Source organism: Acanthopagrus latus, chromosome 2, assembly GCF_904848185.1.
Source record: "Acanthopagrus latus isolate v.2019 chromosome 2, fAcaLat1.1, whole genome shotgun sequence".
Lineage (NCBI taxonomy): Eukaryota > Metazoa > Chordata > Actinopteri > Spariformes > Sparidae > Acanthopagrus > Acanthopagrus latus.
Genome location: NC_051040.1, coordinates 29,880,535 through 29,899,828, shown reverse-complemented (window position 1 = coordinate 29,899,828; position 19,294 = coordinate 29,880,535). Strand labels below are relative to the sequence as shown.

The 19,294-nt window shown below is 43.7% G+C and overlaps 1 long non-coding RNA gene across 1 annotated transcript; it reads right to left on the bottom strand.

Annotated features, from left to right (window-relative positions):
- Positions 1-13,941: 13,941 nt before the first annotated feature.
- On the bottom strand, positions 13,942-18,684 carry LOC119011236. Its single transcript, XR_005072145.1, has 3 exons — positions 18,569-18,684; positions 16,743-16,831; positions 13,942-14,122 (listed from the first exon to the last, which is right to left on the bottom strand). It is a non-coding gene; the product is annotated as an uncharacterized LOC119011236 (long non-coding RNA).
- Between the last annotated feature and the right edge of the window lie 610 nt (positions 18,685-19,294).

Sequence of the window (19,294 nt, the reverse complement as noted above, 5' to 3'; positions counted from 1 at the left end):
ACTGAAACCATCCTGCTTTCTTTTACAGGTTTGAGTTGGCTGATGTGAAACGTAGGATGTACTCTCAGGGACCGAGGCAAGCATAGACGAACTGCGGCAGGGCCAATTTTCCGGGTAATAGTGAATGGTCCCACAAACAGTGGAGCCAACTTCCTGGATGGGACCCTGAGATTCAGATCCTTGGCGGATAACCACAGTCTTTGTCCAGGTTGATAATCAGGGGCTGGGCGCCTCTTACGGTCTGCGCTCCTTTTGACCCGGTCTCCCTGTCGGATCAGAGCCTGCCGGGCGGCTGCCCAGATGCGTCTGCAACGTTGAACCATGGCATAGGCCGAGGGGACCGACGCTTCCCTTTCATTATCCGGAAACAGTGGGGGTTGATAACCTAGGGCGCAATGGAAAGGAGAAAGACCAGTAGCAGAGGTCGGTAATGAATTGTGTGCATACTCTACCCAGACCAGGTGCTTGCTCCATGTTGAGGGATTCTGGTGTACCACGCAACGGAGGCCGGTTTCCAGCTGCTGATTGAGACGTTCGGTCTGGCCATTGGCTTCCGGGTGATATCCAGATGTTAAACTGGCTGTGGCTCCAATAAGTCTGCAGAACTCCTTCCAAAACTTTGCCACAAACTGGGGCCCCCGGTCCGAGACAATGTCTTTAGGGAATCCATGGACTCTGAAAATTTGATTCATCGTCACTTCGGCGGTTTCTCTTGCTGAAGGTAGCTTGGGCAATGCCACAAATCGTGCCATCTTCGAGAATCGATCGACCACCGTGAGGACGGTGGTGTTTCCCTGGGAGACCGGGAGCCCAGTGACAAAGTCCAATGATATGTCAGCCCATGGTCGGGAAGGAATGGGTAGCGGTTGAAGAAGTCCTGACCGAGCTTTAGACGATGTCTTGTTTCGTGCACAGACCGAACACGCCTCTATGTACTCCCGGACCTCCGTCTCCATAGCGGGCCACCAGAACCTCCGGGAGATGACATACATGGTTCTCTTGACTCCCGGATGACAGGAAAGCAGCGAGGTGTGAGCCCAATGAATCACTTGTGGCCGCAGTTCCGCCGGGACATACAGACGGTTGTCAGGACAGCCAGCAGGAGATGGGGCTCCACCGTTCGCGTGCCTAACCTCCTTTTCTATAGGCCAAGAGACCACCCCAACCACACAGTTCAGTGGAAGGATGTTTTCGGTCTGCTCGGTCTTAGGCTCGGGATCGAAGAGGCGAGAGAGAACATCGGGTTTGATGTTTCGGGATCCCGGCCTGTAAGACAGAGTAAAAGAGAATCGATTAAAGAACAAAGCCCACCTGGCCTGGCGAGAGTTAAGTCTTTTAGCTTTACGAATGAACTCAAGATTTTTATGATCAGTCCAGACAATGAAAGGTTGTTCGGCCCCCTCTAGCCAGTATCGCCATTCTTCCAACGCGACCTTGACTGCTAGTAGCTCTCGATTGCCGACATCATAGTTTTTCTCTGCTCGGGACAGCCGTCTTGACAGGAACGTGCAGGGATGCATTTTGCCATCTTTCTCCGACCTCTGAGATAACACTGCTCCTACCCCGTCGTTTGAAGCGTCCACCTCTACCACAAATTGTCGCTGTGGATCCGGCAAGGTGAGAATGGGTGCTGTGGTGAATCGTCTTTTGAGTTCCTGGAACGCCTTTTCAGCTTCGGGGTTCAAGCGAAAGGAGACCTGGGAAGAGGTAAGAGCATGGAGAGGAGCAGCTGTAGCGCTGAAGCCCCTGACAAACCGCCTGTAGAAGTACGCAAATGCAAGGAATTGCTGAACCTTCTTGCGGCTGTCTGGAGTGGGCCAATTAGCCACCGTGCTTACTTTAGCCGGGTCCATCTGTACTCTTCCAGGAGCTACAATGAAGCCCAGGAACGAGACAGTGTCGGCATGGAAAACGCTCTTTTCAGCTTTAACATACAGATGATGATCAAGGAGTCTTTTCAATACTTGATTAACATGGTTTTGGTGGATGGCTAGGTTAGGAGAGTAGATCAGGATATCATCTAAATACACATACACAAACTGGTCCAAGAAGTCTCTCAATACATCATTAATCATGGCCTGAAACACAGCTGGAGCGTTAGTAAGCCCAGAAGGCATGACACAGTACTCATAGTGGCCGCTGGGGGTGTTGAAACCAGTTTTCCACTCATCTCCTTCTCTGATGCGAACCAAGTGGTAGGCATTTCTGAGATCTAGCTTGATGAAAACTTTGGCCTGTTGGAGTTGGTCAAACACCGATGTCATCAGAGGTAGCGGGTATCGGTTCTTGATGGTGATATCATTCAGCGGGCTGTAGTCAATACAGGGTCGAAGAGATCCGGAGACGACGAGGGACGGATTAATCCCGCTTTTAGGGACGCAGAGATGTAGTCATTCATGGCTTGAGCTCCGGGCCTGAGATGGAATAGAGCAGCCCCTTGGGAATGGTGGAACCGGGAATCAGGTCTATGGCGCAGTCGTAGGGGCGATGAGGGGGAAGAGATAGTGCTTTGGTTTTGTTAAACACTTCTTTAAGATGATGATAACATGACGGAACGGAAGTCAGGTCCGGGTATTCTGGGTCTGTGATAGGGCCAGCAGAAAACAGATTTATTTCAGCAACTGGATCAGTGTCATAGTGCTTAGCACATTCTTTTCCCCAGCCTTTAATTTGCCCGTTCTTCCAGTTGATGTGAGGATTGTGTAGAAAAAGCCAAGGTTGTCCCAAAATCAGAGCGTGAGAGGTGGAGGTGAAGAGATGAAATTGAATGTGTTCTTGATGACTTCCAATGTTCAATTGAACAGGTTTACTTATGTGAGTGATAACGAAAATGTCTGCCCCGTTTAAAGAGCGGGCTCGGATAGGCCTGTCTAGCCTCTCACAATCTATTTGTAACTTACGAGCCAGATTCCATCATCGCCTCCATTTCGTATTGTGAGTTTAGCTTAACTTTAGTGAGGGTGCGAACGGCGGTCTTGGAGACCTGGTTAGAACTCACCCCACGATTTCTCTTGACGGGACAGGTACTGACGAGATGGCCGGTTTCACCACAGTAAAAACACCTTCCTTCCTGGCGTCTCCTTTGGCGTTCCTCCGTTGTAAGCCTGGTTCGTCCCAGTTGCATGGGCTCTTCATCGTTACGGCTTACGGCGTTTTCCGAAGTCCCTCGTAGCGGTGTCGGCCATTTTGTTTCGGGCGCAGCGGTGGCTCCGTAGTACTCTCCCCGTCTTATTTCTCGTCTTTGGAGTTGGTTCCGACGATTGTCTGTGCAGATGGCGAGGGCGATGAGTGCATCTAGGCATCTACGTGATCTGAAACGAGAGGAGAGTTACTTTCAAAATAAAACATGAATTCACAGGACAGATCCCAAAGACGAGACAACCTCACCACGATGTGACAGAATTGATCAGGAGAGCTTTCTGCTTTTAGATGAGGGGACCATCAAAGATCTAATCTCCAGAGCTGGCCCCAGACTCAAGATTTTAAGACATTTTAGAGGTCTTGTAAGTAGTTAAATCACTGCAGTGCAGACGTGAGAGGCTACACCCCCCCCCCCGCCAACACACACACACACACACACACACACACACACACACACACACACAATATCATTCTTTATAAGGCTGTGGTAAAATTAGTGGGAAGATGGCATTTATTTGCTTTAAATGCAAAAGGCAAATTCCAGGCGATGCCAAGAGTCTTTTAACACATTTACGTTTAGTACACCATGTAAACCATTCATCAGCATATTTCCAATGTTGTGAAACTGGCTGTGGAAGAACCTTTTCTTTCATAAGGTCTTTTAGAAGACCCCTTGTAAAGGAGCATGTAAGCCAAAGCAAACCAACTCTTGATGATCCCCTTGAAGGTCCAGCCCAGCCTGTTGACATACCGTTTGCTGAGCCAGTACAGAGAGATGAATAAGTTGTGGATGAATGGGAGGAACTAGGGCAAGTGGACATGACCGACCAGGTGGCCCTTTTTTTTAGCTCATCTGAGGTCTAAATCTACTCTGACATACTCCAACTTAAACGGTATGGTTCAACACACCACTAGTTTAATTGGCGACATTGTGAGCAAACTAGAATCAAGTACTATGTCTGTATTTCGCCATTTTGGTATTAATCAATGCCAAGAGGTACAGGACCTTGGCACTGAGTTCTCTTTATTAGCCGAGCCTTTCAAAGGACTGGATACTGATTATAAACAAAAGCAGTATTTTGCTCAATCAGGAAACTTAAAAGAGCCAGTTGAGCAGGCTTTCTCTAGGGCCTTAGGGACGTCAATTGTGCCCCTTTAACCCCTTGTGCAGGGCTTCTGCCACTGGCAAGTCCCAGTTCTTGACTCATATCACCGTATTCTAATAAAGCAGCTCCTGCCCAAAATACTTGAAATTCCAGGACTTTTACAGGTCATGCTAGAATGGCAGCAAAGGAAGAGTGATGCTCTTCAAGACTTGTTTGATGGGGATTTTTGTAAAACACATCCACTGTTGTTAAAAGAGGTTTCAATTCCGATTGTGATTTACCAGGATGACTGTGAGACTGTCAACCCCTTGGGCAGTAAGACTGCAGTTCACAGGTTGGGATGTATAGAGCACCTCCTCTCAAGTTTGCAGTCACACTTCCTTTTAGCAGTGTACAAATCCCTTGATGCAAAGACCTATGGCCTTGATACAGTGCTGCGCCCAATAGTGGAAGAGATCCAGTGTCTTGAGAGGGACGGCATCACTGTTGATACCCCCAGCTTCCAAGGTGTCGTGAAGTTTACAGTGGTTCAGGTAGTGGGGGATAATTTGGGACTGAATGCCATGCTTGGTTACACTGAAAGCTTCTCTGGAAATTATGTTTGTCGGTTTTGCAGAGCAGATAAGGAGATCCTGAGGTCTCAGACAGTGGCAGATCCTGCACTATTGCGTGATGTCAATAGTCATAAGGCAGATTTGCACACAAACAACCCCAAACTGACAGGCCTCAAAAGAGACAGTGTATTGAATGACTTGTCTTTCTATCATGTCACCGACAACATGGCACCTGATATCATGCATGATATACTGGAAGGCGTCGGGCCACTATAAGTCAAACTTGTGTTGAATTCTCTGATTGAGCAGAAACACCTAACATTTGACAAGCTCAACTACAGAATCACAAGCTTTGACTACGGCTTTTGTGATAAGGGTAACTTTATACTTTCTGCAATAAGCCAGAGTGATCTAAAAACATTGAAGGTGCTATGCAGCAGTCAGCATCTCAGATGTGGTGCCTACTTAGGTTGCTGCCCACAATGATAGGTGACCTGATCCCTGAGCAATGTAAGGAATGGAAACTTCTCATACTTGTACTGTCATGTATGGAGTTCATCTTCTCGCCTTCTCTGACTATTGAAGCAACACTGTACTTGGCCACGATCATTGAAGAGCATCACTCTCTCTTCCTGGAGCTGTACCCTCACATTCATTTGCGACCAAAACATCACTTCATGCTCCATTACCCAAGAGCCATTCAAAAGCTTGGACCCTTGATTCAGTTCTGGGCAATGAGATTCGAAGTAAAACACAATTTCTTTAAACGGGTAAGCAATGTAACGTGCAACTTCCGAAACATATGCAAAACCATGGCCTTTCGCCATCAAATAGCGCAATGCCACAACTTGATGTGTGGGACTGTGATGAGCCACAATACTGAAGTTGGTCCTGGGCACTCAACCTTTCTTGCCAACACTGAGGGAGTTAAAGACATCCAAATTGGTCTGGCCATGCTGTCAAAATCAATGTGACTAATCTCTTTTCAACAAAGATTTTTTCGTTTCTTGACAGGCAACTTGGTACACCCCTGGACTGAGCAAATGCCCAGCCACTGGATTTCTTGAAGAGAGACTTCGAAACATCAGAAAAAGGCTGAGATCAAAGAGCAGAGGGCCACGCAGCACAGAGCCGAGAGCAGCACAAAGTGATGAAGGTGGTGTTCGAAGTACACGCACACCAGGTAATCGTTTCTACTGAACTGATTTGTTGAAGCAATAGAGCCATATAATTTACCGATTGGTAATATACTTATGTGTACTTTTTATAGGCTGCACCATAACAGAAGAAAGACCCATACAGCTCAAAGACTGGTTAAGAAACAATGCGCAGCCTCTCAGCCAGGTGGAGCAACACATGCTTGACACAGCAGTGTACAGGTCAGTAGGAATACACTGAGGACACTAGTTGCATCAATTATCCAATGTAATTTGCCTATGCATGGGTCTCATTACTTTTATCAGCAAAGTCAGTAAAATCTGAACTACAGACCTCTCAAAACAACTGACTTAACCCTTGTTCATTATGCTATTGTTATTGCACCCCATTTTTTTTGGTAAAACTATGCCTATTTCTAGCTCTAACAGAAATTTACAACTTCTGTGCTGAATGACTCAGTGAAGGTCGCCAGAGCTGCCTACTTTGCTAATCTTCTCTCTCACAGTAAGAGCAATCCAAAGATGTTGTTCAAGATCATCAACACTATTGTCTCCCCTCCTTCTCCTCCTGTTTCTGTGTTTTCTAAGACTAAGACTGTGGCAACTTTCTAACGTTGTCTGTTGAACAAGTTGTTGAGTATGAGATCTAACATCATTGCGTCCTCCTTCCTTCATGTCCGGCTCCTCCTCCACAGCTGAGCAGTTTCTCTCCTGTCAACTGTCGGAAAAGATAAACAAAACTCACCTCTCCAGCTGCAGGCTCGTTGTGGGGAATCTCTGTGAGTTGATTACCGAGTGCAGTAGAGTTCCGCAGCTCAGTGAATATCATTACTGCGGGACTCTACTGCACTCGGTAATCAACTCGCAGGGCTTCCCAACAACAAGGAGGCTTCTCCGGTGGTGAGGTTTGCTTATCTTTTCCGACAAAGCCGGCAACGATATCAAATGTTTGATGCGTTGAAACATGTGCTGGGACCCTATTTGTGATGTTGCTGAAGTTTGGTGCTGTTCTGAGCATTATTTGTGGCTTTTTGGTGGTGATTTATACTTGGATACATTTGCTGCAGTGTATTGTTGTTGTGCGGTTGTTTCCGAGGATGCTAAAACTATGTAAGCTAGCAGTCCGCAAACTTTATCTCTCGAGGGGGGGTCATACTTGGTGGCAAGGTGTGTTAGAACATGGATTAAATTTACACCGGAATATCCCTTTATGCACAGAATGTTTAAGACGATATAGGGTATGTTAGAAGAAATAGTAAAGTAGGGAAGAAAAATATAGACCTACAATATTTTTCTAAATCAGTAGCGTGATAAAACAATAATGGAAAAAATAGGAAGAAGGAGAAACAAGAATATATAGCCTGAATTAGGATACAATCTCCTCCATATGCTGTCTCCACACCCACAGCCCTTACTACAATGATACCTCCTCCACATGAGGAATCCACAGTCAGGCTCTGTGGAACACCATCAGATCAGTCTCAGAGGAATCTGAAAGAAGCAGCTGGTGGATTTGGCTCAAGCAGTAAGACCCATGTTGGGTCCCAAATATATCAGGGTGAAGCTTGGGGACGGTTTGACACAGGATACACACTGAGGGCTGATTATCCTGCAGCGGGCTGCCCTTGTGGAGGGTGTATAGTGTGAAAGGCCTAAACACACACAGATGCAGGAATATACTACTGATGATGTGTCCTGTGCCCAACTGTCCTTAAAGTTAACCATGCTGATCACTGTATATATCCTGAGTAACAGACACTATTCCTCACATCATTGTAGACGAAGTTACCAGCTAATCATTACCTGGTGCAACATTTTTCTCTGACGCCTGAGTAATGTTATTTCTCTAAACCAATTCAACCACCTCAGAGCAACCTGAACATAAATTAATGTTATTATGACTACCCAGTCACTTGAAAGACACGTTTTCTAACCAGTAGCCATAAACACAAAGCTAAACACCGGTGTTAGCATGCAAGCTAACAAGCTAGTTTTCGCAACAAGCTACATAGCTCAACTGCAACATTTTACAGCCATATGTGCTATTGTGAGTATTACTGTAACCATCAACCTTCTATTCACATAGAATGAAACATATGTCAAGCAGGGGCCTTACTTGTCCAGCAGAAAAGCAGCTAACTCTGCGTCTGAAATGACGCTCCATTATTTATCCTTGTTTTCTCTCTGGCTTGGTCCAGTTCTTTGCTTTTACACTGCCTTTTTACATCAGTCTTCTTATTTCTTCTCTTTGACATGGGCAATGGTGGGGCATTTTTTACATTGTTTCCAGTTTTGGTATGAAAGTATCTGACCAGGTAAGGGAAGGGCACTGCAGAGTATGCACTGTGTGAGGGAGGGGGGCTGCCAGCAGTGTATGCACAGGAGCGATTGACACTTCTCAGACACTCTCATTTGGTTGTATTCTATTGGTTGTATTGATTGATTGTATTCTACCAGGAGCGGTAGATTCTTGCAAACCAAATTAGGGCCACTGGGTGGAGCCACAGACAGTGGATTTTTACACAGCTGACTTGTATCTTACTCTACTGTCAGATCATAATGACAATTTTAGCAAATACAACCAAAAAATAATTACTCACTACAGCTTTAAATGAAGCTGTTCAGCGTCCAGCAGATGTAACACTAATGTAAAAATGTTTACAGTTTTGTATGGACAGATGATCTGTCAATCAATCTGCCCTTACCTGACCGCAATATACTGTACAAACACAAATAGTTGTTGGTGGAGTTTATCAGAAAATAGCACCTGTAATGTTCTATGTTAGACGCTGACCTGTTCATGCACATTCCTTTGAGCTTGAAGATCTTCTACTTAACATGTGAACATCTGCTCCTTGACTTGTTGCCCTCCCATGGCCTCTGTCTCCACTTACAATGCACTCTTCCTTCCTCTGGTGAGGACTCAGACTTCGATGGCGGTATTCAGTAGTTGTAAGATGGAGAGCATTCATGATTTGAGGGGAGCGGCTTTGGAGACAGGCCTGATTGCAGAGGACGGAGTTTACTGGCTAGATACTTTCAAAATCTAACCTGGGCTTGACGGCTTTTCAAATTTACCGACTGCAGCTTTAATCAAAAGGACTTCCTCCACAGAGAGAGCTATAGTAAGATTGTCCCCAAGCTGTAGTAGCTGCTACCAGTGAAGTTTTGGCCATAGCTGATATCATTATGGTTCCTCTAATGCCCTCATGGGCCCTCATGGGACATTTGGGCTGGCCGAACAGTCAGAAAGCGGCCCCAAGATTGTCCCCCTCGGCCCACTTTAAAGCATCAATGACGCTCTTGCGCTAAATGAAAGCCACATTTCTCTAACTCCTTCACATTAATGGGTAAGGGGACTCTAATCAGTATTTATAGACCACATATGAGTCTCTATATCACAGTCATGGTTACCTTTTATAGTCACAAACTTTTATATCAGTCTGCATTGTTTTGTAGTGACATTTCTTATTCAGATGTTCAGAAACATGCAGGGTTTGAAATAAAACAAATCTACCTGCGTTTTTTTTGTTTGATTATTTGTTTGCAAAAGTTAAAATGAAGCAGTGCCTTCTGGAAATTTCGAGACTGAATCAAGTAGACCGTCTGCGTGGTTGTTGGAAGTTGGAGACTGGAAGTTGACTGAGATTAACCCTCAGAATCCCAAGCAGTTTCTGGCTGTTTTTTGCTTCTGTCACATTTTTGCTCACTGTGGTCTCAAATTTCACTGCAAAGTGAAGTGCGGCACCTCTATAGATTCAGGACAACCATGACTATAGGCTGATGTAACCCAATTATGTCTTCATGCAGTGAACCAAAATTTGAAAGCTATAAATCATTAGAAAAAAGAAAAACGGAAATCGCATTTCTGTGATTTTATCTTTCTTAAAAATTGAAATAATTAGGAATTAGTGTATACACTATTTCCAGGTACCCCCAGGCCTAAGAAACATAGGACAAATATTGGTGGTGGACCTACATTAAAATTCTGCAGCCTTATTTGATGTTTGGATTTCCAGGCTGTTTTTGCTTCTGTCACATTTTTACTCACTGTGGAAAAATGAAGTCCTGCACCTCTATGGGTTCAGGACAACCATGGCTGAAGCCAAATGTAACTCTTCAATATCTCCTGAGCAGTACAACATCATCAGAATGCAATAAATCATTCAATAAAGAAAAACAAACATTGAACTTTTTTAAATATGTAATTTCAAAACAATGAAGATCTGTGAATAACTATGTACAACATAAGGTGCACACAAGTCTGTGGTCCACAGAATAACGTTTCTGAGCCATTTTCCCAAAATAAACACTGATCTTCTCCTCTCTGTATTTCTCTCGCTCTTCTCTCTCCGACTTCTTCACTATCACCCTTCGTGAAAAGTTGATTTGTCCGGCAAATACGTTTTTAAATTTGACCTGAAACAAGTTTTGTAAGGCACTGAGAGCAGGCATATAGAGCCTGCTCGTTGGTGCTGAGTGTTGGTGCTGAGAATTCTTGAAGCGCGTATCCTCATCGTATGTCTGTCATTCAGAGTAAATGGTTTATTTTCTGCAGATTTTCTAAGAAGACATGGCAATCAAAGCGAGGTTGATGAAATGTAATTAATTTCTCCTGTCTTCTCCAGCCTGTTTAAACATGTAGCGCTTGTCACTTGTGATACATTCAGGTACCCTCGGAAACTTGAGAATCTGACAATTACGGTTTTTGGATAGGACAAATGGTTTGTAAATGCCAGTCATTTAAAAATAAGTGGTATTTCAAGCCCGCTATTTTAAAAATCAAGTGCTGCTTCAGCTAGCACCAGCGCAAATACTGCCAGCACTAATGTTAGCGACACCGTTGAGCCAGCACACCAGGGAGAAAGACAGGACAGTGAAGAATTTGAGCAAGAGCAGGAACAAAATGAACAAGAGGAGTATGAATGGCTAGACATGGATAACTGCGTGACGATAAGACATGTTTTCATTATGGAGCGGCTGGCTCTGATGACTCATCAATTTGTTTTATGCATTGGGGTTGTGCATTGTTCTGGTGCGGTTGTTTATAGTATGAGAGTTTATGTTCACCATCCCTGGGGCTATAAAGAGTGCATATTGTGTACATGCGTCAAAAGCTGCGTATGCCCCCATGGGCCGCTGGTGGGTGAAAATGCCAGGGCCGTTTTCTGTTCCCCGTCCGTCACTGGCCTTAACCCATCAACTTTGCCCCCTACATGTCTGGAAGTGGTTGTCACAGTGTCAAACACACAGGATACATTATTGACACACCCTTTATTAACCCTAACCCTGACTTGTCTTCTTTGTGGATAATACTGCTATGGGAAATCCAACTGATGGGTCCCCTTGTGTCTCTTATGCAATATGTGCTGAGCATGCCATAGTTGATATAGCTAAACTTCCTAATAACCTGTCTGCTCAGGCAGCTGAATAGTTTGCAATAACTCATGTTTTTCATTCTAGGAACAGGACAGGATGCCACAGTTTACACTGACTTTCAATGTACGTTTAATGTGTGTCATAACTTTCATGCTTTATGAGAGAATTGAGGCTTCTTTACTGCAGCCAAACCTATAGTCCGTAGAAGTCTCAGTATTAACCTATTTTCTGCATTACCTGCCTACCTGCCTCTGTAGTGGTATGCAAATGTCAAGCTAATACAGGTTCTGTTGACCCAGTGTAACTGCAAAGCAGCTGCTCTTTCACCTGCCTCCCCCTCTCTACAGATGCCCATTTCTGTCCAAGAGATGTTTTTTGTTTTCCCTTAATGATGTAGTTTTGCTTCAAACAGGAGCTGATGCTGGAGAAAAAAAAAAAAAAAAACACTATAAAAAAAGGGTTTATTGAACACTCATCTGGCCTCTGGGTTGGCATGAACAGCCTCCGGGTACTGCCAAAAGCCATATTCCAATTGACATTGTCTTGTCATTGCACTGTGCATTCGTGTAATCCCACTCTTGTTTTCCTGTAGTGTGTGATCCTATTTTATATGTGTCTGATGTGTTTGGTGTAACCATTCTGCTTTTGTGCTGCCATCTTGGCCAGGTCACTCTTGGAAGAGAGGTTTTAAATCTCAATGATTTTTTTTACCAGGTTAAATAAAGGAGATTGATTGATTGATTGATTGATTGATTGATTGACCATGTATCAGGAGGGGGGGGGAGTTGGATATTGTAAATAGAATGTGGTATGCACCAGCATTTTCAGCTTTTACTCAAAATGTTTGTAAGGAATGTGTAATTTGTGCAACTAACAATGTTAGCAGAGGTGTAACAATGCCCCTATCAGCCCATCCTAAACCTGAAGTTCCCTTTAATTTAATGATTGGTCTTCACTGAACTTACTCTATGTAGGAGCTATAAATATTGTGTTACTGTTGACATGTTTTCAAAATGGATTGAATGCTTTCCATGTAAACGTGCAGAAGTTGTCTCAGTAGCAAAAGCATTGTTCAGAAAAGTAATTCCGTGTTGAGGGCCTTTGATCCAAATTAAAGAGAGATAATGGGTCTCATTTTGTAAATATCATAATTCGAACCCGCTCCAAAAGCCTGCAGATAAACCAAAAAACACATTGTGTCTACCATCCAGGAGCAGGTGCAGTGGAATTGAGCTAACCAGACCCTGATAACAAAACTAACAAAATTAATAGCAGAAACAAATGTATTAAGGGTCGAGTTTTTACTGCTTGCATTAATGTTTATGAGAGGCTACCCACATAAAATATGGACTGTCTCCGTATGAGATACTCACTGGCCGTCCTAAGAGATGATTAAAACCCTGTTTCCTCAAAACAGGTTAACTCTGACAGGAATGGATGATGACATGCTAAGGTACCGTTGTGCACCTGACGATGCCTTGAAGCTTATCTTCCCTAAGATGAAAACTGCCATTCCTGACATTGGGATAACTCAGCAACATCCAGCCTGGAGATTGGGTATATATGGACCCCAGAAGACAACACTGGTGGACAGGGCCATACCTGATTCTGCTGACGACTCCCACTGCCATCTGGATAGCTGAAAGGGATATGTGCATCCATGATTCCCATTGGAAGTCTTTTTTTAAGCTATGCCTCTGGCGAGAAGAACACAACCTAGCCTGTGGAAAGCTGAGAAGGGATCATTTTAGAAAATCATGTCTGTAATGTTTTGGTCCCCACAATCGTTGTCGTCCAATCCTGCTCTTCAGTTTAGGAGCAAGATGAGAGCTGTCCCTGCAAATCCAGAACATGAGGGGCAATTCAAATAAAACATCAAATGGCCAATGCCCTGGAAAAGGCAGTATCAGAACTACAGGAGGTCATTGTTTTGGGAAGGAGTAATTAACAACTGTCTTAAAAGTATGTAACCCCTATTCTGTTGTATTTAGGTCAGAAACAGTTGTAAGGCTGCAGAGAAAACTTTGGGTCTTCTCTCTTTGATACATGTACTAAAGAAATCTGATTCATCACGCCAAGTCTAACATTTTTTGGAGAATTAGCAACTCTCTACCTCAACAAGGAGAATTTCCCGTACACATTCCTCTCCTTCTCCTTAAGCGGTCCCATCAAGTCAACACCGATCCTTTTCATGGGGGCATCAACTTGCACTGTACCCATGGCAGCTCGAGGGGTTTTCTTGGGGCGTGTTTTAGTCGCACAGCTGAAGCAGGAGCAGCAGAAGGAAACATTGTCTTTTATATTATACCAAAAGTACCTGGTTTTGAGGCAAGCAAGAGTCCTCTCGATGCTAAGGTGGTCCCTAACCAGACCACCGTGCATCTTCTCCATCAATGGGTTATGATAAGCCTGAGGCAGCAAGATCTGTGAGTAGAACACCTTTCCTTTGGGGCTGTTGTGTCCTTTTGTCCTTAAGTGGTGGTTGACTGGGAGTACTTTTTTTTTCCACTGACTGCCTTTGTGAGGCAAACATCAAACAAAAGGAAACTGAGGGAATGTCCCGAGGTTGTAGTTGAACTCAGAATATGTTTATTCCATCCAGTGTTGAAAGAGAAAACAAAAACTTTAGTAAGTAGTAACTATAACTCAGAATGTAACTTAGAAACTTAGAAAAATAGGAGCAACAAAGGCTAGAGCGGTAAAAAGCTGTGTGCCTCCAATCAACTACAGCTGGCCCACTCCTGGCCAGGTTCTTATTCTTCCTCTCCAATGCTCTCTTCTCTGTCTGTAGAGGGTGACAAAGGGACATCAGACATGACACACATTGGCACAGCACAGGACATACATGTCTATTGTAGATCGACTCCTACAGGGGCAGTACAGTTTCTTCATTACAACAAAATTTTCTCACACAGTCTTTGCCAATGCAAAGAGCCAAAGCTTTGGTGTCAGGGCCGCAGGCTGCTATGTCAGCCCACAGTGGCCAGCCTCTCTCTTCGTTCATCTAAGTTGCTCTGTGGGGCTGTGTTACTGCCCAGCATGTGTGTGTATGGTGTGTATGGGTGTATCATCTTGTTGGTCTCCCTCTCCTGCTCAGTGGTTCTCTGGCTCCGGCCAGTGCAGGCACACCAATCCGAACTCAGCAATCGGGGACTGAGTTGTTAATTTGATGACACACATTATTTTTTTTCTGTGTTAGTGTTGACAGTATTAGGGGTGCTGTTCATTTTTGTATTTCTGTTTTACCACCAATACTAGACGAGAACTAGGCAGGTGTATTATCATTGCTTTCCGTGTTAAGCAGACATAGCTCCTTATTTGAAATCCTTCTTTTGTTATATTTATCGGTCTTGTATTATTCTCCTTTGGTTTAAACTTTGGTCCATCCATCCATTGTCAACCGCTTATCCAGAGTTGGTCGCGGGGGCAGCAGCTTCAGCAGCGAGCCCCAGACTTCCCTGTCCCCAGTCCTATACAGAAACAGTTATGGCAGACAATCTCATTCCAGTTTATTGTTGCATCTTTGTTTTTGCTGGGCTACCACTGCTGGTGAGTTTTTGGCACCCTCTCTGGTAGGTTGCTGCCCTTGCTCTCCATTCTGCAGCAGTCAGCCTGCAAGCTGCAGGCTTGTTTGTCTCAGGGGGGCTGTGGCTTAGGGCTAGAGCCGGTAGCTTTTTATCAGAAGGTTGCTGGTTCAAAGTGTCCTGGGGCACAATATGCTGATATGATATTGCTGGTTGGCACCTTTCATGGCAGCAATCGCCATCAGTGTATGAATGTAAGTCATTTTGGCCAAAAGCATCTGCTATATGTGAATGTAACTGTCATGTAGAGTTGTCGAGGTGTGTCCATTGCAAACTGTACACTGTGGTCTGCCTTTGGTGTGAGGGAAGGAGGGCTCTCAGAGAACATCCTGCAGCCCTGAGCCCTGACACCAGTGGTATCTGAGACTGAATGAACCCCGGTGGTAACTTTGTTCTTGTTGAGAGAACCATCTGGCAGGGCTCTGAAGCCTTTGTAGTAGAAATTCTTCTTTATGAGTTAGAGTGTTGCTAATTCTCAGAAAAATTTTAGACTCTGCATGATGAATCAGATCTCTTTAATACATGCTGCATGGAGAGAAGACCCAGAGTGTTCTCTGCAGTCCTCCAAATGTTTCCAACTTAAATACAACAGACTAGGGATGACATATTTATGAAACACTAACAAACATACTTATTAATTACTCCATCCAAAATCACTGACACCTCGATGTTTGAGTTGATCATGCCTTTCCCAGGGCAGTAAACCCTTGATGTTTTATTAGGACAGTAAATGTCAGCCTATCTACCTTCCTACCTGTAACACCTCAGGCAGAGAGAATTGCCCCTCATATGACTTTCTGACCCTCACTCTGAAATGGAATTCTCCTTTCCTCCTATCACATCCTGATACGGTCTTTACCTTACATTGATTACTGAATGGAGAACTATGTAATTTCTCACATTCCTCCCTTTAGATACAAAGTGTTAACACAACATTTCTGGGAATTACATTCACAATCAAAAGAAAACAAAACAAAAGAATCACTGAATTTGTTACAATGTTTGTTACAGTGAATAGAAAATACTACACACACTCAAAACAAATCACACAGAAATAACAGAATTTCACCAACTCATTTTGATTGTAATTATCATATGGGTTTCCTGGGGCCCATTTCAGCATGGAAAGAAGGCCTTGTTCATTGTCGTTGTTGGTATTTTAACATATGATGTCTTTACTTCTCCAACAACCCCTCTTAGCCACCTGTATATAAGGGCTCGCATACACGTGGGTTTACAAAAACACAAGCCAATACCAAACAGAATCTCAACAGGGATTAAACCGGGAATAATGGGAGTGCCCCAAGGGCCAAGGTGGTTGTTTAACCATTTGTTAAAAACTAAAACCTGCTGAGTCAGAGGGACCAAATGCATCGAAAATCTTTCCGATATCATTGATATAAATTATTTACTACCACTGTTTCTCCCTTGATAAAAGTAATGTTAGTGCTACTAAAAATTGTATGTGGCTTAGACTTGCAACAGGATTTTGGCAATGCCCCAGAAATTGACCATTACCATTTGAACATACTATGAGGGGCCATACAGGACATAATTCATTCTGGCCCTCTCACACACACACATTCTCCACTCACATACATATATGTGTGTTTGTGGTTTATTGTGTATTGAAGTCATGAAGTCATGTTGACGGGGGGACAGTTGCTTCCTTTGGGACATATTCTGGCTACTATAAGATTGCCAAGGGACAGTTTAGTCAAAGTCAGCAGCTCTGTTTGAACATGCAAATATGATGTTTATCACAACTTTGGCAAATCTTGCTGCATTAATTTCAGCTCCGTTGACTGGAGCAGTACCTACCGGTGGCAGATGACACGATGACAGACAGAAAGCCTGCTGTTTTGATAAGGAAAACCTCAAACAAAGCATCATCAGGTCACTCTGATGATCTGTAAAATATGGCAGAACCACTCTTACTTATATTATACAGTCATGATTAATCAGTCGCAACCATGCACATACCCACTGCATCAATTTGGTTTTGAATGAAGAAGAAGCATGTAGTGGTATGGTGATCTCAGTGCTAAAGTCAAGATGATTACAGTTTTAAAACCCAAATGACAACAATATGTTGTTGGCAATTACATTTAAATAATTTGTTCAATTGTCCTTCTGTAAGGATCACTCTTTGTTGATGTGGCGGGCCTGATAAAAGTGTCGTGACATTTGGAAACATTTTTTCTCCTCGTGCTCGGAACAACTTTCGGACTCTCCCCCTCCACACATTAGTCACTTACAGTGCCATTCTGTGCACTGTCTCAAATTTTGGTCGTAAAATGTGCCAATTTGGTTGCAGTCTGGAGCACTGTATGCGTAACTTTAAACCTTAATATAATTTAAACAAGTAAGTTATATGAAAAGTCACACCCTGTGCAATTGTAGCATCAAATTAGCTATAGAGACCAAAATGTTCTTTTTACTTGGATGCAAAAATTCATATCTTCTTTGTAGCCGGGCATGTGAACATGGGCTCTTATGTAGGATTGACTTGCTTTTAGAGATGAACTTTGCTTTTTGGAGATGTATGTTAGATCCAATGAACTACAGTTTAGGTACTTAAACCCCTGAGGTTGTCACTTGGGACAGAAGTAAGAAATACAGTTTAGCAGCTGTTCACATCAACCAGCCACTACTCCTGTTTTGTGTTTGTCTTCGTCTTCTCAGTGTTATTATATGCATGTGTATTTTTCATCTAGTATCAACTCTTCTCTCTCCATAGGGGTGCAGCCCTCTTGCTGAAGAACACACTCATATCAGAATGTGCGTTGGTGTGTGCTGTAGAGTAATCTCTTACACAGAGGCAGAGGAAGGCAGTGGAGGATGGAAATTAGGTTTTCAGCCTTCCACCCTCCTCTCTTCCCCCCTCTTTGTACCCAGTGACCCCTTGTTCATTCAGTCTTACCTATGAAATCTAAAACTGTATACATAGAGCAAATTAGATAGTCAGCATCATTTGTTTACATGTTAAGGCAATCCCCTCAGTTATATTTGATTTGAGACAGAGGCGACCCGGGATGCCCCCTAAAGGCAGAAAGAGACCACTGCAGTGGCAAGAATAACCACAAGCCTCCAGTGTTTGCTGAGATGTACAGAGAAGCAACAGAGAACACAATAGTTTCTCCCCCTCCCCTTTTCTCTCTGCAAACCCCATGTCCCATTCACACATTAGAATAGTTCACAGGGGCGCTCCCCGCTTCACAGGTAATAATAAGGCCTGTTCCAAAGGCTGGCTTCCACATGGAGGTTCCTCTTGAATAGCCAGCACAAAGTGAGAACATGTACTGGGTCTGAATGGCCTCCTGGGTTCACCATATCATTCGTAGAAATCCAATCTTTCTGCTCATTCTTTAAGTGAATCAAAGGCGATATTGGACAGGATTGGCAATGTTTCAGGGTTATTTTTGCCCTTACATTCTCTCTATGCACACAAAATCATCTGTGTAGTTTGAATGTTGATGAACATATGGACATTTTAACACGTATATTCATCAAAGCACTACTTGGTACTGAAGGGACGCATAATAATCTGTGTCGTATATTGAGCTTGAAACAGCATGGGAGACAATACTTTAAGATTACCAGCACTGAGGTCCTTGTGCTCATGTGTAATGGGCCAGGATCTTTACCAGGGCAGAGATGAGGTGGAGAAGTCAGGACAAAGCTGGGTCGAATCTGGGAAATCATTCCAAGGAAAAACACTGCAAAGTCCGTCATGAAGGCAAAGAAGAATCTGGCACTGAATGAGTGAGCCACAGGAGTCTTTATACTGGCTGATTGCAGCTCAGCTGCAGCTGAGAGTCCAGGTGAGGTGAGTCAGGCAATGAGATGGGTGCGGCTGGTTGGCAGGTAGGAGCAGAGAGGTGAGGTGAGTGGAAAAGTAATGGAGTTGCAGACTGTGACACCATGGCTAGGTAAAATTTATAGAGAGTTCCATGGGAAAAAAATGCTGACCCCTTAATTTGTATGTAGCTTGATGCCCCAAGTTTCCATTGAAACCAGTTCAGTCTATACCTCTATGGTGGAAAAACTTAATTTATTGTACACATTTAGGAATATGCATCATGCAGTGCAAACAGAAAAAAATGTGTAAGCTTTTAAAACTGCATTTTAATATAGGGCTCCTCTACAAAACTCAATTATCTATTGTATTAGAGTATCCATGATGCAACATTTAGCTATGAGTAATTTTAGCATTTACTGTAACACTATCACCATATTGTGCCATTCAAAGTGAAACTCGTGTCAAAATGCAACCTAGGCGTTTTTTGTCAATGTATATGAGTCAGACCTTCGTGTAAAAGCATAATTATGACGGAAGAGGCACTTTAAGATAACCTTGATTTACCGTATTG